This window comes from Oncorhynchus keta, chromosome 32 (assembly GCF_023373465.1).
Source record: "Oncorhynchus keta strain PuntledgeMale-10-30-2019 chromosome 32, Oket_V2, whole genome shotgun sequence".
Classification (NCBI taxonomy): Eukaryota; Metazoa; Chordata; class Actinopteri; order Salmoniformes; family Salmonidae; genus Oncorhynchus; species Oncorhynchus keta.
Genome location: NC_068452.1, coordinates 27,765,448 through 27,787,985, shown reverse-complemented (window position 1 = coordinate 27,787,985; position 22,538 = coordinate 27,765,448). Strand labels below are relative to the sequence as shown.

General features: G+C 41.5%; 1 pseudogene; it reads left to right on the top strand.

The window, feature by feature from the left end:
* Nucleotides 1-22,538, top strand: part of LOC118377936 (nuclear factor 1 X-type-like) — a 242,269-nt pseudogene that overhangs the window by 56,925 nt on the left and 162,806 nt on the right.

Sequence of the window (22,538 nt, the reverse complement as noted above, 5' to 3'; positions counted from 1 at the left end):
AAAGGACATGTAGTGTTGAGATTCTTAATCAAAATGACATGTAGTGTTGAGATTCTGAATCAAAAGGACATGTAGTGTTGAGATTCTTAATCAAAAGGACATGTAGTGTTGAGATTCTGAATCAAAAGGACATGTAGTGTTGAGATTCTGAATCAAAAGGACATGTAGTGTTGAGATTCTGAATCAAAAGGACATGTAGTGTTGAGATTCTGAATCAAAAGGACATGTATCTTAATCAAAAGGACATGTAGTGTTGAGATTCTGAATCAAAAGGACATGTAGTGTTGAGATTCTGAATCAAAAGGACATGTAGTGGGTTCTATTTAGACTGTGGAACGTTGTTCAGATCTCTGAGCTCTGGAATGAGTCACAATGCTCATACAAATTAAAGTTCCCCAACTACATGAATTGGGCCATAGAGATAACAGTAGGCAATGTGCTATGAATTAAATCAGGCCCTATCAAGTAAAAAAATACTTTAGATCTCTGAAAACAACATTGCTTCTTGTGACGGACATATTCAGTGAGCTGCCAAGTAAATTGTCATTAGCCTTATATTTTAGCCTCACAGACCATCGTTTGATGGATTGTTACCAGGGTTTAAGGAGATGAATTAAGATTTAATTGGTGAATGGAACTGTGGACGTTATTTTCTGTGATGAATACATTTCAATTTCAATTCACAACGCCAGAACTGATTGCTAAACAGTCCTTCCTTTAGTGTAATCATGTCCTCCAGAGGTTCAGTGTTTCTTAATGGAGGCCAACAGCGGCTGGGTAGCTGCGCCCGTCGACGGCTCTCTGAGGAGATAAACATGTTGTCTGGTGCAGAGTCAGCCAGCCTGTCACAGCACGGCGTGCCGCCAGCACCGTCACTGAAAGCAGGGCGGTGGTTTCCTATTCAACTAAACATTCTTTCTAGACAGCGGCGTGGGGCTAGGGGGAAGAGGGGAGAAGAGGAGGGGGGAGGGTGAGGTTCAAGTGGAAACCTCAAGTGCTACTACAGTCCCGCCATGAAGTCAGACCTTGTGGTGATATGCCTTGTCCAATGCACAGTAGGCACCTCACCTGTTTTAAAGGGCCTACTCACTAGTATGACATCATTAGCCATCATCGGTATTGTTCTCTATGTAAACATACTCATGTACTGCTAAATTTGTTTAGTGTATTTTCTTGCACACCCTGTCAATAATATCCCATCGTTTCTCTGGAACGAAACAAGTTTGAGCCTGTGTTTATAACTAAAGGCAGAATATCAATTTGATATCTCTGTACACGATTACAAAAACAAAATGGTTTAGATCAGTGGGTTCACCTGGATCTCAATGTTTTCAGAAAGGTTTCAAGTCTTCAAGTCACACCAAAATGTTTTAATGTTAATTCAGGCCGGTGCTGTTTGCTTAATGATCCTTGGCTCGATTTGTTCTTTAAAGCTCAAGATAAATCTTCTGGGAGTCTATTGGAACCATACCTCGATATCTAACACCGCCTCATGAGTACTCCAGTCAACTATGTGGTAGTGCAGTGTGATATAGATGTCAGTGGTTCTGTAGAGTGGGCTGAGGAGAGGTGGTGGTAGTACTAGCCCCTGCAGCAGCGTGGCATGACTGTGAGGTGACGACCCTGCGTGGGGCTGGCATGTGCCGGGCATGCCTCCCTCTGATGGCTCCCCGGCCAACCCTGGGCCTGTGAGCATAACACACGCGTCCACCACAAATTGCCTGCAGATTTTTCACACGTAGTAACGCGCTGGTTTGTAAACTGAGATAATTACAACGAACGCTAGCGCTGCACTTCTAAAGCCTTTACACATCACTTGCTTGCCCACAGAGAGAGTAAGATTGTGGGGAGGGTTTTTCTTTTTTCCCCTTTAGGTCGAATGTTCACTCTCCTTATTTTTCTGGTTTCATGATTAACAGAAATGAAATATGCTGATTACAATGGAGAGCACCTCACGAGGCTGGCACTGCACTCTCACTGTAGCCTACACTAATCACAATGGAAAACACTGGCACTGTACTGTACTCACTGTAGGGCTACACTAATCACAATGGAGATTTAGAGGCTGGCACTGCACTCTCACTGTAGCCTACACTAATCAAATGGAGAGTTACGAGGCTGGCACTGTACTCTCACTGTAGCCTACACTAATCACAATGGAGATTTACGAGGCTGGCACTGCACCTCACTGTAGCCTACACTAATCATAATGGAGAGTTACGAGGCTGGCACTGCACTCTCACTGTAGCCTACACTAATCACAATGGAAAGTTACGAGGCTGGCACTGCACTCTCACTGTAGCCTACACTAATCACAATGGAGAGTTACGAGGCTGGCACTGTCACTGTAGCCTACATATCCCAATGGAGAGTTACGAAGCTGGCACTGTACTCACTGTAGCCTACACTAATAATCCCAATGGAGAGTTACCCAATGGAGATGGACTGTACTCTCACTGTAGCCTAAGTCTGTGCATATAATGGAGAGTCTGAGGCTGGCACTGCACACTCACTGTAGCCTACACTAATCACAATGGAGAGTTACGAGGCTGGCAGCACTCTCACTGTAGCCTACACTAATCACAATGGAGAGCCAGGGGGCACACTGCACCTCACTGTAGCCTACACTAATCCCAATGGAAAGTTACGAATGGCACTGTACTCTCACTGTAGCCTACACTAATCACAATGGAGAGTTCAGGCTGGCACTGTTGCCAGCATCCAGGGTCAGGTCACTGTAGCCTACTAATCCCAATGGAGAGTTGCCAGCTGGCACTGTACTCCAGGGTCACTGTAGCCTACACTAATCAAATGGGCTTGCTTACTTACTACTTAGGTTACATGTACATATTTGCACATAAGTCTGTGCATATAATTTGGATGTCCCTGAGTGATGGTGTGTTAGTACACTGGCATGCCTACGTGCCTGGGCTGGCATGGCACCCCCTGCGGCCATGTGTCTCGCACTCACCCAGGAGCTGCATGTGTCTGCATGTGTCTGTCTGGCCTGGCTGACTAAGCCTCCACTGCCGCCCGCCCTACCTCCTCTCTGTGTGTGGCCCGGCAGGATCGGGTCTGCCAGCATCCAGTGTCAGGGTCTGCCAGCTTCCAGGGTCAGGGGTCTGCCAGCATCCAGGGTCAGGGTCTGTCAGCATCCAGGGTCAGGGTCTGCCAGCATCCAGGGTCAGGGTCTGTCAGCATCCAGGGTCGGGGTCTGCCAGCATCCAGAATGTCAGGGTCTGCCAGCTTCAGGTATCTTTCTACCATGGTTAATGGGTCTGGTTGTCTGCCAGAAGACTAAGTTGTCTGCCAGCATGGTCAGAAACATTTCAGATTGTTCTATTTGGCAAACACATCCAGGACATTTTTGCCAGCATCCATCAGGGTCTGCCAGATCCATTGTATTCTGCCAGCAAAACAGTGTCATACTGCAATGCATCTATTATCAAAATATAGACAGCTATCCAGGGTCATGTTGTCTGCCAGTATTCAGTTCAATTGTACATTTTTGAAAATGATTTAGAAATGTCATATAAAAAATGCATTTTGCCAGCATTTTAGGGTCCAGGGTCTGTCAGACGCAGCATCCAGGTCTCCTCAGAAAGCCTAATCATTTTAAGCAAGACCATTGTGAAATGTTGTCAGAACACAGGGTAACGGGTCTGATGATTGCAGGGTCTGCCAGCACAATGTTTTTAGGGTCTGCCAGCATCCAGGGTCACTCTGCCAGCATCCACTGTGCAAAATCTGCCAGCATCCAGGGAATCAACGTCTGTCAGCTCCGGTCATTTCAATAAAATAATGAATGTCAGCATCCAGGGATCAGGTCTGAATCAACGTGGAAAACTGATTGGTTTGCAAAAAGTAATCAACGGTCAGGGAATCTGTCAGCATTTACAGGGTCAACTTTACCCTATATTTTTGAGGGTTTAATAGGGTTCACGGGTCTGTCAACCAAATGTCATTTAAAATTAAACGTCAACTGATGTCTGTCAGCATCAGTGGTCATGGGCCTGCCAGCATCCAGTATGAGACAACCAGCATATCTTATCTGCCAGACCATAGTCAGGGTCCATTTATAATGTTGGGTAATTAGCCCATATTGTCATTGGTCTGCACAGATACACTGTTTAATTTCATTGTTTGATAACCTCATGAATTTGTATTATTCACAGGTCTGCCAACGCAGGATCTGCTGAGAGGGAGGACCTGCCCCTTCTGTAAATGCTTTTAACATAGAGTCCCCCCCGTCGTCAACCACTAATGGCCATCTCTAATGAAGAAACAGGCTCTCAGGTGTATCCAGACAGACCGTCCATACCACTTGGTTGTGAGATGAAAATGAAAGCCTGTGTTTCAAGTGGATGATTCACCGTATAGGTATCCAGCAAGTCTGACAATGACACCACCTTGTGTGTTCTCAAAACATTAGAGAATGTTCTATTTGCAAAAACATTTGTTACATTTTTATGCATCATCCTTTGTATTGTATTTTGAAAATTGTATTCTGTTGTAAAACAAATACCCCAATGCATCTATTATCAAAATTTCCCTAAAGACCAATGTTGTTTAATGTATTCAAAAATGATTTACTGTTTATAAATGATTTTGGACAAATGGCATCCAAGTAGGCCTCCTACTAAATGTTTTAAACCGAAAAATGGATGGTTGTCAAACGCAAATTAGCAAAGGTTTAATTTCACGGTTTTACTGAAATTATTACATAGAACACAGTAACGGAAAGTTGCCTGATTGCCTTTTACCAAGAACGTTTCATTGCTGTCTTGCAGTAGATTTGCCTTTACTCTGCTAAATCAGACAATCCACTGGCCAAAACGTCTTGAATCAACGGTTTCCACGCTTATTTGAATAAAATTTTTCAATGTGATGACTTTTTCAACGTTGGAAAACTTGATTGGATTTGAAAAAGTGCTTAGACGAGGAGTGTTTTACTTTTTACCCTAGTTTTTGTTGATTTATATTGTGTTAAGAACATTTACTCAACCAAATTTTATTTAAAATTATACAAAAGCAATATTCACATTGGGATGGGCCTGCCTGAAGTATGAGACAACCATTCTTTATCTGTTTTGACCCTAGTGAAGTTTCCATTCAAATGGTTAATTCAAAATTGGGTGAAAATGGGGTGATACACTTTATCATTTTATTGTTTGATTACCTGTATGAATTTTATTGTTCACATGTCGCTGTAACACACTGATAGGCTCCCTGCCCCTTAAATGCTGTAATGTAGAGTTTTCCCCGTCGTCGATTGTGTTATTGATCTCTAAAGTAGCAGAGTTTCATTGGAGACCTTCCATACCACTGTTGTTTTGTGAGAAAACAAACTGTTTCAAGCTGATTATCTATAGGTATCCAGGTCAAGTAATGACAATGAGGACCCGTTGTTCTCAACTGGAGAATGGCTGCTAAACTTCCTGTGTTCTCAACTGCTCTACGGCTCTGTGGAAAAAATCAACCCTGACAAAAATCGCTGTCCATTTGAAGATAACCAACGAAAAAACCCCTTTATATCCGATGCAAAAATGGCATAAGTAGGCCTACTAAATGCTTGGTTTAGTTAAACGCTAAATAAAGGTTTACATTCTGGGAGTTTAAACGTGTTTGCTGGTTTTTCGATTATTAGCCTATTCTTTTCAAAGAACGTTTCATTGCTGTCTGAAGTAATCAAAATCAGACAATTTTAAAAACGTAACGGACTCTTTTAAGGACTATTATTTTACAACAAATTTTGTTGGATTTCGTTGGAAAGGAGTGGAGTACCTCCATATCATTTCCCCCTAAACCTGGAAAGGTTTTTTAAGAACATTTGCTGAATAAGTTCATATCAAGGAAAGTACAAAAGCACATTTCCTAGACATTATGTCGCTGAACAAATTCTTAAAATGTTTATACTTATGAAATTTCACGTATCAAAATCAAATCAAATCAAATGGAAATGGGGTAAACGCCATTTACATTTTTATTGCAAGTTCTGTTAAATGCTTAATATTTTAGCACCATAGATTATGCTTAACTCTTTAAACAAAATCACAAGATAACGAAAAAAGGTTTAAATTTTTAAAATAATGGAATTTTGAAATATCTAAATTAGCCTAAGAACAGCAATGTCGGAGTTTTAATGGTGTTAGTTGGTTTTTAGAATACAGTATATACATATGCAATGAGTAGCAACAGTATGTAAACATTATTAGGACTCTGTTCCATTATTTTGACAACAAATTACAGGTGCTGGCGTTCCTCAAAATAAGTGAAATGTACAAGCAACACACTTTGAAATATGTTCATGGATTAAAGTTGCATACTTATCCAGACATAGGCCTACTGATTTCCTGAAGCATTTAGACAAAAATTTCCGTATCAAAATCAAATGAAATGTTATTGATCCATAGACATAAACATCATAGAAACTTAGCAAATGCTTGTGTTCCTAGCCCCAACAGTGCAGTGAATCTGAAATAAAAACCAGGCATATGTTGAAAATGAAAAAAAATTAGGAAATATATAAAGCATTAGGATGAGCAATGTCTGAGTTCAATGTTTCCTGATTTTCAGTATATACTTGTGTAGCCCTTCTTTTAAAATGCCAGTATGTAAACATTCATTAAAGTTGGCCAGTGTTCCATTCTTCATCCAGAGCAAAAAGAATCGAGAAATACAAGACCAAATAAGTGTTTCTCCATGGATGTAGTCACGTTGAACATTTCTGTTATGTTAATATAATACACATTGTTTTATTTGTTTAACTGAAACACTTTATTTTTGTATAAATTGCATGTTTAACTTGTATGAGGCAACAGGTAGAGTTGCCTATAACACGTGCCATGTGAGTGCAGACTATTCGCCTCTGCTAAAATATTATATTCGCACAACTTGGAACTGCGTTTTTGAGTAGGTTAATGGGCTACATTTGGTGTCTATGCTATTGAATAACATGTTTTATGTCATGTTTTTTGAATAGGCCTAAATATATAGACAATTGCTCTCCCATGAAAGGGCACATATCCCAATCAATATTCTCTTGAATTAACAAATCAACACATTTCAACTGGCCTATAAGCACACTGAAGTATTTGCAAGCACTATTCCCAACACTTACAGGGATAAAGATAGTTTACTAATGAGTTTGCCATTCAATAGATTTTCCATCTGTGAATTAATCACTTTCTATACAGCCTAGGCAAGGCCTAATACATATTTATGCAACCAATTGTATTGTAAAATTTAGTCGATTTTAGTCTGCCAGCCTGAATGTTTAGCTGCATTTATTTGTAGTTGCTTGGGTTTATTCTGCTATTATTAATTGAAACTGGATTTTACTGACGGTGACAAAGTGGCACAAATGGCTCGCTGGCGGGAGTGCCAACCAGTCTTTCCAGCTCCTTCATTTCCATCGTCCTCTTGGCAGACTCCTATGATGATGTCTTCACTCTTTAAGCATTAATATTGTAAGTGCAGCGTGAGGAAAAAACAGTGGCAGCATGTTTAATTGTCTTGGCCAAAGTCTGAACTACACTATTTTTAATGAGTTTGAAATGTTTTTCAATAGGCTAGATCATCATATTTTGAAATGTAGTCTACTGTGAATATGTGAAATCACTATAGTGGCATTTGGCCTATATCATACCATGGCCTGTCTGCTTGTTGTAACACAAGGCATCGTGGTGTGGTTAGTTAAGAGTTCACACTGGTCTGTAAGCCTGATGTTTTTCGCGGTCTTTTAGGAACAGTCACGAGCAGCAGGTCTAGGTGGGGTCAAGTATTCGTTGGATGAGAGCCTGCGCACCGCATGTTTCTGCTTCCTGTCAGTCCAGACATGTTATTGAAAATGATGACAAATAAATGAAATGAGAGACACAAAGGTAACCATTTGAGATACTGGTTGAAAATAGCGATAAAAATGGCAGGGCTAGCTCAAGCAATTCAGCAGGTAGCCTGAGAGGAGCCATTTAGACTTTATTTGAGTGAGAGTAAATAAATGTAGGCCAATCATGTAAAATGAACGAAAATGTCTGTATGATACCACATTTAGCAATTATTGATATCCATAGACTGTACCTTTGCTCATTGGAGAATGTAACATGGTGCCAATGTGAAGGCAGAGCCTATGCCCTAAGGTTTCAAATGGGTACAATTTCCCTTATTTTAGCACCCCAAAAACGTAATACTTCCAGATCAACTGTAATGTCAATACAATTGTAAAGCACAAGTTCTCCCTTTCAACAGAATCAATTATGACCTAAACACTGCCCGTTTCTGCATAATTTAAGCAGGCAATGAAAGCGTGATAATGAGAAGAAGAGATGTTGTGTGGGAAAATAGCTTTTCTTCACGATCTGTCCAACTTATCACCTTATCTCCTCTAAAATTTAAATAAAACACTATAAAGAGTTTATATAATGTGTCATTCCATACCTATTTGAAGGAATGTGTCGAATTTGAATTGGGTTTTTAGGGGCGGTGCTAAAGTGATCTTAGAAGTAAACAGGGGCTTTGATGATTGCATGCAATGATGACACAAACAACACCCTTACCGTCACTGTCCATTTCTTGTTTTTTAAAGGATGAGAGAAGTGCTACCTGGTGGAGAGATTGTAAGACAGAAATAGTTGCTTTATGCGTGTTGTAAATTATGACATGACACGTCTGAATGTAATGGAAGGTCTGTTTTTTCAAGCTTTTCTCCAATACTATAGAGTAGCGAGGTTGACCGATTAATCCGAATGGCTGATTAATTAGGGCCGATTTCAGTTTCAAACAATCGGAAATCTGTATTTTTGGGCGCCGATTTTTTTATAATTCATTTATTTTTTAAATATACCTTTATTTAACTAGGCAAGTCAGTTAAGAACACATTCTTATTTTCAATGACGGCCTAGAAGGCGATGGGTTAACTGCCTCGTTCAGGGGCAGAATGACAGATTTTCAAATTCAAGCTCAGGGGATGCAATCTTGCAACCTTAGAGCTAACTTGTCCAACACAATAACGACCTGCCTCTCTCTCGTTGCACTCCACAAGGAGACTGACTGCTCAGCAACAACCTAATGCACTACAGGCAATATAATAGCTAGCATTAAACTTATCTATAAAAACAACCATAAACCCCCATTTAGTTAACTACACATGGTTGATGATATTACTCGATATTATCTAGCGTGTCCTGCGTTGCATATAATTCAGGACTGAGCATGCAAGAACCTAACTATCTGACTGAGCGGTGGTAGGCAGAAGCAGGCGATCAAACATTAATTCAACATTAACTTACCAGTAGTTTTGCATCGCAGCATTCGTTGTGCGTCAAGCATTGCGATGTTTATGACATCAAGCCTATCAACTCCCGAGATGAGGCTGGTGTAACCGAAGTGAAATGGCTAGCTAGTTAGTGCACGCTAATAGCGTTTCAAACGTCACTCGCTCTGAGCCTTCTAGTAGTTGTTCCCCTTGCTCTGCATGGGTAACGCTGCTTCGATGGTGGCTGTTGTCGTTGTGTTGCTGGTTCGAGCCCAGGGAGGATCGAGGAGAGGGACGGAAGCTATACTGTTACACTGGTAATACTAAAGTGCCTATAAGAACATCCAATTGTCAAAGGTTAATGAAATACAAATGGTATAGAGGGAAATAGTCCTATAATTCATATAATAACTACAACCTAAAACTTCTTACCTGGGAATATTGAAGACTCATGTCAAAAGGAACCACCAGCTTTCATACGTTTTCATGTTCTGAGCAAGGAACTGAAACGTTAGCTTTCTTACATAGCACATATTGCACTTTTACTTTCTTCTCCAACACTTTGTTTTTGCATTATTTAAACCAAATTGAACATGTTTCATTATTTACTTGAGGCAAAATGTATTTTATTGATGTATTATATTAAGTAAAAATAAGTGTTCATTCAGTATTGTTGTAATTGTCATTATTACAAATATATATATTTTAAATCATCCGATTAATCGGTATGGGATTTTTGGTCCTCCAATAATCGGTATCGGTATCGGCTTTGAAAAATCATAATCGGTCAACCTCTACTATAGAGCCATTACCATGTTGATCAACGCTTGAATAGAAACCTAGTTCACACCCCCGATTTTGAAGTCAACACAGTCGCTACAGTCCCATTCGTTTCCTTTGTAGCCTCGTTTGAATGTTGCGGTTGTGCACATTTGTATGGAATGGGGTGAGTTGGCAATTTCTCGCATGGAATAGCCTTCATTTCTCAGAACAAGAATAGACTGATGAGTTTCAGAAGAAAGGTCTTTGTTTCTGGCCATTTTGAGCCTGTAATCGGGAGTTGTTGAGAGTAGTCTTCTCTTTTCAGCAGTAGGTATATGTTTCCTAAACTGAACATTATTCCTGCGATTGTATTTTGAAATGTGCAAAAGGCAAACCTACAGCCGCAACCAGCCATAGAAATATAATCCATATATGGCTGTTCTCATTCAAGTCAGGACTGGAAGCCATTGCTAATTTATCCATGAGTTTAACAGTCAAATTGCCAGAGTAAGAGGTTCCGAAACCCTTCTATGTCTATGGCCACAATGCAGCAAGCTGCATATTTGGCACGCATGCTGCACAAACTGCGACCTTCCCGATTGTAGACATACAGAAAACTGCCAAAATAATGGAAACGCTTGAGTAAATGAGGGATACAAAGTATATGTTATGGTGTGCAGTGCATTTTCCTGGCATGGTTTAGGTCCACTTGTAGAATCTATCCCAAAGCGCATTGAAACTGTTCTGGCAACTCTTTGTGGCCTAACACCCTTTTAAGACATGTTATGTTGGTGTTTCCTTTATTTTGGCAGTTACCTGTATGTGCTTGTGATAACACTTTATACACTGTTATTTTTTAGAAACTATTGATCCTCTGTGGCTAAATTATGCTCTCTGGTGTATTTTCAATATTGAGAGTGGACCCAGCCCCTGACTCACACACTTGACCAGTCACATTTATTTATTATACATTTTATTTGTAATTGTTTTATTCATCAGTTACCCAATCAAGTCAGGGCCCCCAGTTACCCACGTGGGCCCCTACGTGCTGTGATTGATTTACTTTGAAGATATACCATAAATCACCAACACAGATTTGCGCTGCCTACTTTATTAAGAGTCTGAAAATAGGACTTGCTTATTTTTTTATAGAGAGGTGAGGTAGGCTGCAGTTTTCAAAATTCCGATACTAAAGAGAGAAATGCATTGGGAGCAGTGGCTGGCTGGCATAATTGATTATTGAATAACAAAACAAGAGATGGAGATACTGAAGATATGGGGGAAAGGAATATAGCTAATTACTGAGGGTTTATTTGTTGTTGTATGTGGGTAGGTAGGAGATCATCATTGAAACAGAGCACTGCTGATAATGAAGGTTGTACACCTTAAAGGACAAGTGCAGTACAAACAAATAATCAGTGTTTTATATATATTTCCACAATATGTGGAATAATACTGTGAAATTGTGAAAATAATGATAATTCCCTTTTAAGTAAGAACTGTTTGGTGAGATAGAGTTTTGGCCCGCACGTGACATCTGGCGGTAAATTAGTTAATGTCCAATAACAAACCCACTAGGCACAGACGCCAACTCAACGTCCATTCCACGTTGGTTCAACATAATTTCATTCAAATGGAATGGCAACAATGTTGATTCAATCAGTGTGTGCCCAGTGTGAAGACAGTTACGAACCTCTCTGCCAATAATAGCTAGTTTTCAGTTTTCCGCTCCTCACTTAGACCACTCGCAGGCAGCCCTAGCAAAATTATTGCATGAGAAATTGCTCTTTGCTAAGAAGCAATTTAAAAATATTTTTTTACAATTTTAATTGAAAACAATCACAGTAATGTACTTGATATAATATTGAGATAAATACGGCTTCATTGGACCTTGAAAACCACATCACAGTTTTGAATGTGGGATATTTGCATGATTAAACTGTATCTGCTGTAGTGCTTCATAGGATGATTATGGTTTTAACAAAAATGTGCAGGTAGTCTACTTTGCTTAGGTCCCTGTACTGGAAACCACTCTTTTCTTTCATGAAGGCCTAAACCGTTATTGTCTTGATTTCCAGATAGTGTCTCATCTTTTGTTCTCCCTGTATCAATATCCTGTTATTTTTGTGTGTGTGTGAGTCTTTTGTATTTTATGCACGTATGCAGGTACATTTGCTCACCACTCTCTCTGTCCCTCTCTCTCTCTCTTTCTCTCTCTCGCTCTGTCTCTCTCTCTTTCTCTCTCGCACACAGACTCAGACACAGACTCACACACACTCACCCTATAAAGTATGTGTATCTTCAATTGAAATGTTCCTCTTATTTTAATGTCAGTTTTGTCTGTCTTTTGTTAGATGCTCATCGTGATCTGCCACAATGGGTATTAGAGAAAGCAACAGAAATTGAACAGAAACCCAGGGATATATTGTCCTTTATTGTGCATTGTGACAGTTGATGGGTGTGAGCCAGACCATCTTGAAGCCAACTACTAAATGCTGGTGTGATGCTGTCTTCATCATTCTAAGATTAAGCAGAAATAGTGCATGATACTGCATCATATTAACTAAAGATTAGATTATATCGGTAGTACAGAGTGAGCGTGCACTAATACAAATGTGTTTTACATCATCTTTGTTGCAAATGTGTTTCACATCATCTTTGTTGCAAATGTGTTTTACATCATCTTTGTTGCAAATGGTGGACCAGAAATAGAGACTTTCTTCCATTTTACGGCAATTACGAACCCTGCAAACTCAACCCAAAGAACAATAAGACATCCACTTATTCAGACCGTTACAGATGCCTCTGCAAACTGTCCAGCAATTGTAGAAGAAAGAGATGCATCATGGAGGCAAGGCACTCATTATTAGTCACAAACATGGACGACACAGCCATTGGAGGCTTTTGAGAAATCAAGCTCAACGATTTATCTGCAGACTCTCCTGTTATTGGACTGGTGTTGATGAGATTGGGCTGAAAGCGCCATAGCGACAGTTGTACCGGAACAGTACCCATTTCCCACCATTGTATTTCTCATTTGCCTATTCGATATGTTGGTGTTCCTCCTTTTACCCTCCGTAAGACATGCAGTGTACTGTATATGCTTTGGTTTTAAAGCACCCAGCGTTACATTGATGCATCTTCTCTCAGGGTGGGAAAAGGGGTGGGTTTGTTTCCCCCTCTTTGTTCCTGTGGTAAATCCAAGACCAGCTGCCGGTTGTGGGTCTGGTGGGATTTTGAGCTGTGTGTTTTCTCTTGCCATCCTGTGCCAAGGTGGCGTTACGCAAGCAGAAAGAGAGGGTGGGGGTAGTGAGATGAGGCAATGGCGGCCATACTGGAGATTGAAGCAGACTGAAGGTAGCTAGGATTGGTGTACGAGAAATACATGTCCCCTGAACTTTGCCTATGTGTCAGATAGGAACTTATGATTTGGCAAAGTGTGCGCTGTCGGACAGGACTGCGTACACTCTTTCTCTCCAGCTCTCCCTCTCTCGCTCCCTCTCTCATTTTCTTCTCCAGCTCTCTCCTCTCTTTGCCACTAACCCCTCCTTTCTCCTTTCCCTCCCTTTCAGCTCTTGAAGCTAACGCATTGGCTGGGCTACAGGCATCTTGTTGCCAAATAGGTGGGCCCTACTCGTGTTGGCAAAGGCTCAAGCAATGGTTAGGGAAAGAACGCGGAGAGGACGAGAGACGGCGAGAGAGAAACAGAGAGAGAAGAGAGAGTTGGAGAGAAAAGGGGGAAAAAGAAGCAGCACTCGGCTTTGCCAGCGGTCGTACGCGCTCGTCCAACATTGATTCGGTTCTCTCCTTTTTTTTCCTATTCTGTGCTCTGCACTCCCCAGCCCCCCGCCTGTGTGTGTCTCTGAGTCGTACACGGGGCCCACAGATCTGAGCAAACACCACTACCAATTACGCTTTGCCAAGGATTTTTTTGCTTTATTTCCTCCTTTTTTGGGGGAAGTGCAAAAGAAGAGTGTTTATTTTAAGTGTGTCTATTCCAATTGTTATATTTAGATAATTTCTGTTCTTAAATATCATTCACTATTTCTTTTTTAACCATATTTCCATTATTTCTCAATGTTAGTTTTCTTCTCTTTAAATTGGGGTATTTTGTCTTTCCGTCCCAGATTTAACCAGCGATCCTTTGCGGCATTACGCTGTGACCCCCCAGAACACCCGGGGGTATCTTGTTTTGTTTAACTTTGTTCCACTGCTTACTGTGGACAACTGGAGATTCCTGAGATCTTCTGCTAATTATCTTTTTACCCTCAAGTTTTTTTCATCTGCAAATTTTTTTACACCCTGTTAAACCAGCACTTGCTGTACATTTGTGAGTGCGGGGAAAAAGTGGTGTTGGAGAATTCTTTTTCATTTTGAACGTTGTGCCAAATTTATGATGAGAGTGCAAAATGGTAACTACCAGACCGTCTGTCTTCCTATTGCAGTGTGTTTTTGTGGTGATTTCTGTCCTCTTTCAATTTGTTGTTGAAATGTGAGTCTGGTTAGACTTCTTTGCATGGCAGCAGGAGAGATAGGACATGGTATGGCAGATCTTTTAGCAGCACATTTTAACAGTGGTCTTGTGGTGGCTAAGATTGGCGGTGAACGACCGCTGTGTGGGCAACCCTGGCACAGGAACACTATGGCGAGATCTAGGCATTGTCGCTGAGCGATGTGTAGTGAAGGTATTATAGTATAGCTGAATAACTTCTCCTTTACAGTGGATGTAAAAAAAAAGAAAAAGTGTTTGCTCACTTTGGCTTGAATTTTTTAATCTCGTTTGTCTTTTAAATGTAAATTAATCTGTTATTACAGTTTAATATAGTTTTTAAATGTGCTTTCAGGTTATATTTTTTTGTAAGAAGGACAGGACCAGTAATTTACTATTTGCATTGTAATTGTATGTATGTACCTACAGTATTATTACATTTTGGATATGATTATTATGATTATTATCATTATTATTATTATCATTATTATGTCAGTTAGTGGTATTGTTGGTAATGCTAGCCCTGTCTAAGTTAGTAGTTTCTGAACTGAATCCCCTCTATTGGCAGTGCATTAAAATTCTATCAAAACAGGAATTATTTTGGGGTAAAATGTCAGTAAATTGCCTCATCGCTCTTCTATCTTCAATAACTGATCTTCAGCTGCTTGCATGACACCATACTGCATGAGAATAACAGAGCACCCTCTCTCTCTCTCTGTCTCTCTCTCCCTCTGTTAGGATGAATTTCATCCCTTCATCGAGGCCCTTCTCCCCCATGTCCGTGCCTTCTCTACACCTGGTTCAACCTGCAGGCACGCAAACGCAAGTACTTCAAGAAGCACGAGAAGAGGATGACAAAGGATGAAGAACGCGCAGTGAAGGACGAGCTGCTGGGTGAGAAGCCCGAGATCAAGCAGAAGTGGGCGTCGCGGCTGTTGGCCAAGCTCCGAAAGGACATCCGGCCCGAGTTTCGTGAGGACTTTGTGCTCACCATCACAGGCAAGAAGCCCCCTGTTGTGTTCTATCCAACCCCCGACCAGAAGGGCAAGATCCGCCGTATCGACTGTCTCCGCCAGGCCGACAAGGTGTGGCGGCTGGACCTGGTGATGGTCATCCTGTTCAAGGGCAGCCCCTGGAGAGCACGGACGGAGAGCGGCTGGTCAAGTCGCCCCAGTGCTCCAACCACGGCCTGTGCGTCCAGCCCCACCACATCGGCGTGTCCGTCAAGGAGCTCGACCTCTATCTGGCCTACTTTGTCCACTCACCAGGTCAGTTGGTGAACGCCTTACAGCTTTCTCTGTCTTTTTTCACACTACACACACACAAATACACACACACACACACACACACACACACACACACACACACACACACACACACACACACACACACACACACACACACACACACACACACACACACACACACACACACACAGGTCAGTTTGTAAAGCCTTTTGCAGCCACACCCCAAGCCTTGCCAAACCCTGCTCCTCCCCGTGCACCACTAGACCAAATGCTAGCCTGTGATAAATAAAGAGAATCGCCTCCAAGTGTAACGCCTATCAACATTACAATTATAATACAGCACATTACAGAACACATTTGAGACCACTGACACACCGTTTAGTTTGTGTGTTGTTTCTGAGTTGTGTATGTGTCTTTAAATGTGTGCTTATCCAGAGATAAAGTCTGTGCTGGTAAATTTGTTCAGGTGCTTGTGTGCAAATTTGTCTGAATTTAAATATGCATGTTTAGGGTGTGTTGTCTGTAAACAAACACATCTGCAAATGTGTTTGTCTCTGCGTGTGCTAATGTGCACAGTAATTGTCTGGCTATAAATGAGTGTCTTTAAGGCTGTTTTGTGTGTGTGTGTGTGTGTGCGGTGTGTGTGGCGTGTGTGTCGTATGTGGTGTGTGTGTGTGTGGTGTGGTGTGTGTGTGTGTGTCAGTAGCAGTCTGTCGTGTCTGTGGGCTGAAGAGCGTGGTGACAGCTGGCCCAGTCCCAGGTTGTTTGGGAGGCAGGTGATTGAGGCAGGAGAGCCGCCCCATCTCCAGCCTCAGCCTCCCGCGCTCTACTCTCTCTGGCACCGCAGCCCACCTCACAGTCAGCCCTGCTTCGGTCGTTTCGCCAATACACACTCGCTCCCGCTCTCTCACACACACTCTTATAGCTTATACACGGAGACTCCCATACACTAATGCAAACAAACACACACACACACATGCACACTGCATACAGACAACCCTTCTCTATATTAGCTCGTCAGTTTGGTTTAGTTTGTTTATGCACTTTTTTATTTGTCCAAATTCAACACAGGTGTTTCCTCAACAAACTTTATATGATACTCTATAAGCAGTCCTTTTTCATCAGTTACTTGTATGGAACATGTGGAGACTTACTTTGGAATGGAAAATGTAATGTTGAAATAGAGGAGACCCCGGTGTCAAGGAAATGTATAGAATATATTGAATGTTACGTTTCTCTTAGTCTGGTGGATACACAGAGCCCCCATGTCGGAGGTCAAATGTTCTGCAGAATTTTAAAGATGAATTTGTCGTTTATTATATATTAGCTGTATAGATAGCTTGTCTTGGGTATCACAAAATAATGCCAAACTTTGTTTTGTAAATTATCTTAAATAATAATAGTAATAATAATATTATTTTTTCAATAATACATTTGAACCTGTCTCTGATTACACAAGTTAATTTATATTTTTCTATTCCATGACTTTGATCATGAGAAAAGCAATAAGGACTGCATGAAATAGTTTTGAGTCTTGAAATAGCACATTTCCATGTATATGAAGTAACCTTGCAATTTCTGTCTGACAATACATTTGTTGTTTGAAGATTTTGCTTTTGGCGTTCATTATTTTCTATAACTGAACAGTCCACTGTGATCGTGCTGAAACAAATCTTCCATTTGTTTTCTGTGTTTCCTATTGTTGGTTAGCAATGAAACACTCAAGTGAAAAGTGTTGTCAGGTATGCTGTGGGTGCAGTTAGTTGATTGACTCACGTATGGGCTGATGGAACCCTCACGTCCGTAGAACCCTCTCCTGCGTTGGTTATCCATTAGTATAAGGCTAAAGAAACGTATTGTCTTACACCAGGCAAGCGTACAGTTACAGAGCCTAATTCTGCTTCTTGGCACCGTGATGCTGCAGGCCTCTGTGACAGAGTACCCCATGCCGTGTTCTTTTCAGCACAGTGTGTAACTCAGCGTCAGTTAGCTGGGCCTCTGTGAGCTCGTCTTCCTGTTTCACAATGTGCTGCCGCTAACCCAGGCTCAGATTAGCTCCTTGTGAAGCCGCCCCTTAGAGCTTAGCTCTTTTACCCTGTGCCAGTATTCACCAGTCATCCTGATACTGTTTTACCCTTCAGTGTGTTTGTGTGTGTGTGTGTGTGTGTGTGTGTGTGTGTGTGTGTGTGTGTGTGTGTGTGTGTGTGTGTGTGTGTGTGTGTGTGTGTGTGTGTGTGTGTGTGTGTGTGTGTGTGTGTGTGTGTGTGTGTGTGTGTGTGTGTATGTGTTTACGTATGTCAAGATTAATTTATTTTCTGAAACTTAAATGGTTGCTGCAGTTCAGCAAAATTAAATATAGTATTCCTTCACTTCCCACTGGGCACAGACGTCAGTTCAACGTCTAGTTTTGGTTGAGTGAAGCTAACATGAATTCAACCCCCCAAAAAATCCACAGTGTCATTGGATTTAGGTTAAAAGATGGGTAAAATAGGAAATTCCCTTACATTGATGATTTTTTGCCAATGCAATCAACGTCATCACATAGAATATTTTGGTTAAATGATGTGGATACAACATCAATTATTGTACCTTTGTGCCTCTGTACAGGGTAATATTCCATCATAAATCATTGTTTTTTGTTACCTTTTTTTTTTTGAAATCGTTGTTTCCCTGCATCTTTGTTCACACTCATGTCAGAGAATAGAATTTTTTTTTAAAGCTGGGTCTAAGCTGCCCATGTTGGCAAATGCACAAGTATTTCAGGCCTCCTCACTTCTACAGAGACGACATAGAACTGTCGGCTGACAGCCATAGGCTCCACCTGGTTCTCCTGCCCATAAGCTTCACCACCGTAACACCTCAACAGCAGCCCACACTCCCTCCACTGTACACTGCAAGAATGAAAAGTACCATCTTAAAAAGCACGAACCAGTAGAGCCTCTGAAGGAGCTGGGGTTAAAAGTCCACTGAGTGTAGGGGAGAAAGGGGGAACAGTGAGTGGTTCCATTCTAACCTTTGGAGTGGCAGCGTTACCGTTTTATTCTTAGCTCCCAGGGTGTCTGTGTCTTTCAGAAGGTATCAGAGTCCAGGCCTTATCAGTGCATCTGAGCCGTCGGTGTGCTGCAGTTCTCCTGCCCACTGATGTCACCGTCGCCAGCTGCAGGTTTTTCCCTGCAGTATGAGTGACAGGAGACTCCTCTCCTCCTCTGCAGTAGTGCTTTTGTCCAATTATAGACTTAGGCCTTATGGGCGGGGCAGTGAGGGCTAGCTATTACTGATCAAAGCAGCTTACACTGCCGCTCCACAGCTGCAAGACCCCTTATCAAAAGTATTTTAGACAAATACCTGGCTGTTCACCCAACGTAATGCAATTGCATTTAACCTGTAAGTGAGTCACCCAGGACTGGTTGTCCTGAGGTAATTCCTGATGCTGCTGATGATAATGGTTCAGGGATGTGGAGGAAGAACGGGCTCATCTTTGATCAGATGTTGAATAAAGCACGGCTCAGCCAGTCAGGCCCTGCCAAGGCCCAGCTCAGGTCACTGCGCGATGGGAAAAGTTCATGTTTTTGTGCGGTGTGTTCCATATTTGTCAGTCTGATGAATCGCCGCTGTTCCAGGCTTAGTCATGTTTGGAGCGTGCTCCTCTCATACGGCTCTCATTACTGCTCTGTTATGATAAAATATGTTTCTGAGTGCACCCCTAATCTGTCCACCATGCTAGGAGAGATCTTGTCCAGGGATGTGCATTGTTGGGTAACTGACCTATGCCAGCTCCACGGTGCGGTAAACTCTGGCGCTGACCCACCGGGACAACGAGCCCATCTCCATCTCCCAGACTCTCCATCTCGCAAACCACGGGAGAGAACAGAGAGAATGATTTAACCAAACCGAACAAAGAGAGTGAGAGCCTTGGAGACCGACAGAGACTTAAGACTTAACACCCTGTCAACCTTATCTATCGTACAGATTTAATATGATTTGCACAATATCCTGAGCTTTAAAATGAGATAATGGTATTATCAGATTTTTCGAATGAATATGATGTTGCCAAATATGACGCAGTATTTTATTTCACAAAAAAATACAGCCAGCCCTTTGCGTCTTTGTCTTTGTCTATTATGAAGGCAGGCCTGGGAAGGTTTGAGGGTTGTGGATGGGCGTTGGTCCTATGTTCTCTGATTCTGCTGTTGCACCATTCTGTCTCATTCTGTCTCTGTCCCTGTGCCCAGACACAGAGAGAGTATGGATGGGACCACACAGTCATGTGGATCCTTTAAGTCTGGAGTACGTCATGCTTTGGCCAAGAGTGTTTGTCTCTCAGATATAGGGTCATGAAGGAAAAGCGGTGGACGTTAAAAGTATTTTAAAAAAGAACCATGAGTTTTACAGGAAAAAAGATCTGCTCTTTTCCTTGGCCGATAAACAAACTGAACTGCAGACTTCTGGAAGAAGAACAGAACTGTGTTCCTCCAATGTTCTGGCATGGGTCTGTAACCCGGGCCGACAGAGAAATACTGAGAACCGGCGCGACGGGGGCCACATTCATCTCGTGTGAAAAACACCCCGTGAACGCTCTCAATGGAAAGTTTATATGCTGTTGTCATTTGAATAAATGCACCAATAATGTTTGAACGTCGGCGAGCCACTCATGACATAACAGTGTCATTGACATAGTGGCGTTTTTAATATGCAAAGGGTGCAGGGATCTCAAACAGCCTAGCTTGGCCCGTCTTCAGGGCCCTAATTTTCCCAGTTCCTTTTGTGTGTGTGAGGAGCGCAGAGTGTATGGAATCCCTGGTAAACAGATTATTCGAGGTGATAGGAAGTCTGAGGAATAGATGAAAAGACTCAACCCGTTAGGCGGTTAGGATTGCAGGGACACTGTGCGCTCCTTAACCACTTTTACCCATAATTCCTCCATAATCACAGTGCATTTACTGGCTTGTTAGTACACGAGCATACTTTATCACAGTATCCCATTTTCTTTATAAAAACAATACATTCACAGTGTCACTGTTTCCTTTAGGCATCTTGGTTTTAGCTGTCCCAAGAAAAATGGTGTTTTGTTTTTTAAATTTCGTATTACAAATAATTTTTTTTTCTTTTTTTTTTCTCTTAATTATGTATGATTTTGTGCTTATCATTTTATTTTTACTGATTTAAAATGGACACATATTTACCGGAAATACTTAAAAAAAATAGTTATCGTAGTTAAATAACACATTATAGCAAGTACAGCATCATGGGCACGGAAACATATATAATTGTTTAAAATAAAATATGATTTTGTTCATCTTCATCTGAATGAAAAGAGGGGCTACAAGGAGGATGAGCTGGGATGTTTGTTTTTGTATTTTTGTATAGTTTTTGTCTCTAATGCTGTGTCGTCTCACTGCTTGATTTCTTATAGCCTTTTTGTACAGACGCCAGGCATGAAATCTGTCTGTCCCCAAAAACATATACCCACGCAGGAGGGGTGGACTGGCCTTCCTCAGCTCCCTGTGCCGTGGAGCGAGGGAGCGAGAGAAGGGATGAGAGCTGCCCGCCCAGTTCCCAGCCAGATTCTGATCCGCTCGCGCTCGGCCCAGTAGAGCAGAGCCGGGGAAAGGCTGCCCTGTAATTGGGACAGCTCTTTCCGTACGGAACCCGGGACAGTGGAGGCACAGACAGTCTGGGAATACTGATACGGGATCTCTATCAGTATGTTATTTACTCCCTATCAAATTCTGCCATTTAAATAGAGTAGCAACATAGTTTCCCCAAAAAATGTTTTATGAGGACTCTAAATATTTCATTCTATATCTATTATTATGATTTATTGTATTATTGTTAGTGGTATTATTAGTAGTAATTGTGGCCGTAGTGACATCACTCAATCTAATGTAATGTAAAAGAATAGCTCTAAATACAGATGATGCAAAATGCCATGGTGAAAACAAAGAGAGGCAGGGCAGAACTCAGTGTGGCTGGTTGGCAGCGTTTGGCACCCAAAGCTGCAGCTCTGTTTGGAAGGTGCCAGCTTTTCAAACCGCCGCACAGCCTCTGCCAGCCTCTCCTTCTGATCCTTTCTTTCTCTCGTTTTTAACCTTTTTTCAATGGTTTCGATGAACACTTCCCCTTCGCGGCCTCATCTCCCTCCGCCATGTCTGTGGCTTTTTTAGCGAGCCGAGGGAAATATCAGCGCTAAAATGTAGATGATATAGTATATTATTTTATATTTATTGACCTCTTTATGTTTCATAATATATTAATCACCATTTTTCAAACAGTGATACATTGTGAGAATATTTTCATATGACTTTTTAGTGTTGATACTTTCAGTGTGATTGTGCTGTAAGGGATACTGATCCAAAACAAAATGGAGGCTCATTCTCAGATCTTGCCCAATGAGAAAGGAGATAGACTTCATGCTAAATAACAAAATGGTATTTACTAAGTAACAACAGTAAACTGCATAGTAAACACGCTGTAAAAATAAATCTATATTCAAAATAACATAAAATAGTAATTCTTTATAGATTATTTTCCCAGCTGCTATAGCATTTTTTCACATCTCGCAGCTGAACAGGGAGAGAGAAGGTGTCTTGTGAGGGGCGTGATGAGGGTTTGACAGGCACACCAAAAAAAAAATCACAATTGACGTGTGTTTGCATCTGCGAGCGAGCCTCAAATCCGTTTGGACAGAGACCTGGGCCTTCATGGAGAACATTCGGTCTGAATGATGGGAGACCGTAAAATGATGGTTGTGGGGGTGGCTGGAATGACTCAATAATGATCAGAAAAT